Below are 5648 nucleotides of genomic sequence, written 5' to 3'. Positions count from 1 at the left end.
GGATAGGGATTCCCTGAATACATGTAGGTCCACTTCTATGGGCACTGCCATCTCCTGGCTAGTTCAGGGTGGGTATGTTGAACTGTTGTAGTGCAGTGCCTGCTGCTTCTTATTGGAACAGATGCCTCTTTAGGATTTCCAACATTGGATCCTCAACATGTGGATCTCAACGTATTTTCTTCCTTTATCTCCTATCTTGGCCCCTGATGTGTCTGTCTCAATGTAGCAGTTCCATTGTACCGAACTTCACATCCCCATAGCACACAGAACAATGATAGGGGTGGTGACTTGGTGCCCTGAATTATTTAGAACTCAGGCTCAAACCCGCTCTGGCTTTAGACCTGGTAGTATATGGGGTGTGGGTAAGCCCTCCATCCAGTGAGCTTTTCTGGTTGATGGACCAAATATAGATTTAGCTTCCCCAATAGACCAAGCCATGTAACTCGCCTGAGAAGAGGGGGTGGGCAAATGATTATAATATGGGATATTTGTACAGTGTGTAAAATGTACTGCTGTGATTGGTGTAATAAAAACTGAACAGCCAATAGCTATAAAGAGGTGAGGGGGGACTTGTGAAGACAAAGGGGACTATGGAAAGAAGGAAGGTAGAGTAGCCAGACAGACACCAGGAGGAAACAGGAGGTGCAAGACCAAAGAGAGGTAATGCCACGTGGCAGAACATAGATTAATATAAATGGGTTCATTTAAGTTATAAGCACTAGTTGAGACAAGCCTAAGCTAAAGGCCAAACTTTCATAATTAATAAATCTCTTTGTCATTATTTGGGGCTGGCAATAGAAAAGAAAATCAGGCTACATGACCAGGATACTTTTAAAAGAGCAATTTATTTAAAATTGATTTTATAAAACAAATGGTGCTGAAAATAGATCTTCCCATATCATGAGGCCAGGTACTGGTGCATGGTAAGTGTCCAAAGCTGGAGTATGGAAGATGTCTAGAGCCTTGAATAGAGAAGGCTTCTTTTTTGGTTCCCACACACAATCAGTGTGAGCATCAGACAGAAAGCCTCCCTTTGTCAAGAGTCCAGGCTATGTATTTTCCTTCTCCCTTGGCCCTGAAGATTATCTTTCACATCAGTTTTGATGAAAATTCACCTCCACAAAAGTTTAAATGTGAAAGAGCAGGAATTTTGCAGTAGTGTAGGGAGACACCCTAGCCCCACCCAATGGCGCCCGAACAGGGACACGAACCCTGGACTTTCCCTGTACTAGCATTTTTTTTCCCCCACAGGACCCCACTCCTGGTACCATCCATTATGAGATCTGGTGCCCTCTTCTGGTGTGCAGATATACAGTAGGGTTCAGCTCATAAGTCTGACTTTCTTGATTATGGGTAGCTTTGCATGAGGCTGAGTATTGGTCTTGTATGGCCCAGCTAACATGGACATGGTGAAATACAGGCCGTTAAAGAAAGCCACTTCCAGCTCCTTAGCTGAGTCCATCTTCCAAACCTGCCTTGCTTTGGGGTATTTCTATTATACTAGTGTAGAAACAGTAAAATAAGGAGGGCCCCAGCAGGTAAGGAGATACTGCTAATACTAGTCTCTTTGAACATGATCCCACCAATTCTTCATATAACACCCAGGGGGATCTAAAAACAGTATCAATAGATATTCTCTCAGTAATTGATCTATTAGCCCAAATACAAAATTACTGATACTGTTCAACAGAGAACCAAGATTGGAAGTTCCTGCATAAAATATTTGTGTCTCAATTCCAGAAGCTGGCGATTAAACTCAAAGAAACAAACTGGCACCAACTTCCATGAACGAAATGACTATGAATCACTTCATTCTTGAAAATTAAACAAAGCTGTGATTTAACAGGTGATGAGTTAGATGGATCTGCATTATTTCCATAAATGCTCAGCTATGATATGTTCTCATATTATTGGCATGATTCAGAGCTCTTTAAAGTTCATTGCATCTTAGGAGAGAGAAGGAACTTGGCATTATCTGTTTAAACATGCTTAATAAATTGTTTTTGTGGCAGTCTCTCTTTTAAGTATTGAAGATGAGGTTTCTAGGAAGTGGAATGTCCCACATAGTTAGGATATCATGTTAGAAGTAGTGTCTGCCTTTGAATTGTTCTGTCACCTAAAAGAGAAAAAAGAGGACCAAAATCAATAGTCAGTTTTGACTCTTCTTTTATTTTAGGTTTATTTTGTTTTTACTTATGTATACATGTATGAGATAGTCTGCCTGAGTTTGCAAGTAAGGGCAGGTGTCCACAGAGGCCAGAAGTGTCAGATTTCCCTAGAGTTGCAGTTACAACCATCTGTGAGTCTCCCAACACAGGTCCTCTGCAAGAGCAATACATGAGCCATCTCTTTGCATTCTTCTTTTATACATTCCACTTTCCATGCTTTGAGCATGTACATCTTTGCTGTGAAACACAATATGTACTAGCCATATGTGACTATGTAAATGGAAACACTGAAGTTTCCCTGTTGCATCAGTAAATTTCTGATGCTGTGTAACCCCATATCAAACAGCTTAGATTTAGGACATTTCTGTCGTTCCGAGGAAAAGGGGGTCATTAAAGCCACATTGTCTATGTGATTTTTGCAATTAGAACACTGTCTTAACTATGCATCTCATAGAGACATACCATAGCATTCATAACCATATATTCAAAATTGGTTTTTCAAAATAGCTATTCAGAAACTCTTTAGTTTCAATCAGAATAGTGTAAGATTTTTAATAAAGAGGTCTCAAAATATTCAGAAAAGATGACCAAGAATCTTGGAGTCTAAAGAGAGAGAGAGAGGCATGGTGGAAAGAAGGATCCCAGAGGGTACGGTAGGGGGAAGGAGAGGAAAATGAGGAAGCAGAATGAATAGTATCATAATACACTGTAGTCATGTGTGAACTTGTCATATAAACAAAATCATTTAAAAAGGATTTTTGGAGTCTACATTAAAAGGTAATGGGCCTTTTGACATGGCAATCTATTGAAACATCTTTGAAACTAAGCCCCAATTCAAATATTTACAGTAAATAGCTTAACAATGGACATGAAATCTTAGAAATGCTTTGGTAATTTTTCCATTGGATAAACACCTTACCATGCATTTTAACAAATTCAAATGGCTGTTGTTATGAATTGATTGTAAGTACTCACCACCTACCACCTACCACCTCCCAAAGCTCAGCTGGTTGTACTATTGACGATTGGTTAATGAAAGTGAGAAGTCATCAAAGGTTTAGTCCATTTATAAGTTCATGGGTTATTGAGAGACAGGGCCCAGTCATAGAAATCAAGTGGCTAACAGACTGTTGACTCCCCAGGGGAGTTCTTACCCTTACTGAGGAGTGGGTGGGGAGTTGGGGAGGGGCAATGTGGTGGGTGGAGAAGGAGTAGGGGAGGGAGGTGGAACTGTGTTTGGTATGTAAAATGGAAAAAAACTTCTAAATAAAAAAATTTAAAGATAAATCAAGTGGCTAAAATCAAGTGGCAAAAGGTTCATCTTATGATTATGTCAAGATAAAAGCAATTACTTTGTATGCTAACTTAAAATTAATTTAAAACAAGGAAATAAATATAGTATATCCTGTCATATCTTATCTCCAGACCCCCAAGCCTCTTTTCTGATTCCTTGTCTATATAAGTTGTGTCATTACACTGCACAGCACACTTCCTACTAAAAATTCACCCTCACCTCAGGCCCACATCAATATTCAGCCAACTGTGGAATTAACCTCTGAAACCATGAGCCCAGGTAAATCTTTCCTCCTTAAAGGTGCTTTTGTCATATACACAGAGATGGCAAAAACTGACTAACATAGTAATAAAAATTGACAAATACCTGTCTGGTATCTTTAGGCAGTACAGTCTTGCAGAACCACTATACTATGTATAGCAAGTCATAGACGGAAGTATTGTATTTAGAGTACTGATTAGAAAGGCCTAAGCATGATGAAGATATGGTTGTGTAATGTTATTTTCTATCTCACTGTGTCCTTGAGGAAAACAAGACAGAGAACCATGGAGCAAGACATAAGCTAGCAACTGAAGTTTCTTCAAAATCATGAATTGACAATACTTGGTAAGGAGATAAAATGATCAAGGCCTGGAGGAGAAGATGGCAGAAAGGCATAAGACAAAGTTACTCTAAGGAAGAATTCTAAAACTAATGAAATGATGTGATCATATTACCGCTTCCTCCAAAGGTGAGACCAAATTAAGCAGTGTTGCTTTAAAAGAAAAAAAAAAGCAAGGACCCTGCTCCATCAGAACCATCAGAACCCCAACCCCCTGCTCAACCAGAGGCCTCCTCAGCTGTCAGAAGTCCAGACCCCAAGCCAGATGGAGACCCTCTTCTAAGTCACAGGCCACTCAGACAGAAGACCAAGTAATAGGAAACAGAAACCAAGTAACAAAACACTCATCCAACAAAGACAAACTCAGAAATCACCCCAAACCCAGATGCCAGATGCCAGTGTAAGTACATAATCAACAATAACCAGGGCAATATGTCAATACCAGAGCCCAGCTATCCTACTGGGGCAAGCCCTAAATATTGCAACACAGTAGAAGCACAAGAAATAGAACTCATAACCAATTTTATGCAGATTACAGAGGTTCTTAAAAAGGAAATAAATAAATCCCTTTAAGAAGTTGAGGGGAAAAAAAACAACAAAAATTCCTGACACAAAAAAATCCAGGAATCTGGGGCAATGTGAAAGACCAAACCTAAGAATAATAGGAATAAAAGAAGAAGAGCCTCTAGCTGCCATCTTGCGTCCCCGCTTGTGTGCGCCCTGAGCGCCAACCCTAGTTCCCCGCGAGGCCCCATTTCCACTCTGACAAGATGAAAGAAATGATCATGAACCAGGAAAAACTGGCCAAGCTGCAGGCACAAGTGTGCATTGGTGGGAAAGGAACTTCTTGCAGAAAGAAGAAGGTGCTTCACAGAACAGCCATAGCAGACGATAAAAACTGCAGTTCTCCTTAAAGAAATTAGGAGTGAACAATATATCTGGTATTGAAGAGGTGAACATATTTACAAAATAAGGAACAGTGATCCATTTTAACAACCGTAAAGTTCAGGCGTCTCTGGCAGCAAACACTTTTAACATTACAGGCCATGCTGAGACAAAACAGCTAACAGAAATGCTTCCCAGCATCCTAAACCAGCTTGGGGCAGACAGTCTGACTACTTTAAGGAGACTGGCTGAAGCTTTGCCCAAACAATCTGTGGATAGAAAAGCATCACTTGCTACTGGAGAGGATGATGAGGATGAAGTCCCAGATCTGGTGGAGAATTTTGATGAGACTTCTAAGAAGGAGGCAAACAGAATTCAGGCTACTTCTGAAGAAGGTGACACTGGCAGAAGTCACAGGAGCTGCTATTTTATATCATGACTTCTTTTTAAAATTCTTTTGTTTATGGGTCTGATAAAATCTAGAGCTCTAGTATTTTTAAGCCCAAGCCCCCTGGACATTGCAGCTCTTTTCAGTTTTTGCTTAAACACAATTCATTCTTTGCAGCAAATTAAGCTGAAGAAGTCTGGGAATAAAGTTTGGAAATGGGTTAATAAAATTCTTTGCAAGAAGAAGAAGGAGGAGAAGGAGAAGGAGGAGAAGGAGAAGGAGAAGAAGGGAGAAGAAGGAGGAGGAGGAAGA

At 40.2% G+C, this 5648-nt stretch overlaps 1 pseudogene; it reads left to right on the top strand.

Moving 5' to 3' along the window:
- Positions 1-4829: 4829 nt before the first annotated feature.
- Positions 4830-5387, top strand: LOC100769333 (annotated as a pseudogene).
- The last annotated feature ends 261 nt before the right edge of the window (positions 5388-5648 follow it).

The sequence above is a fragment of the Cricetulus griseus genome, chromosome 6 (genome assembly GCF_003668045.3).
Source record: "Cricetulus griseus strain 17A/GY chromosome 6, alternate assembly CriGri-PICRH-1.0, whole genome shotgun sequence".
Lineage (NCBI taxonomy): Eukaryota > Metazoa > Chordata > Mammalia > Rodentia > Cricetidae > Cricetulus > Cricetulus griseus.
The sequence above is the reverse complement of the archived record's forward strand: the minus strand, read 5'-3'. Positions and strand labels throughout refer to the sequence as shown.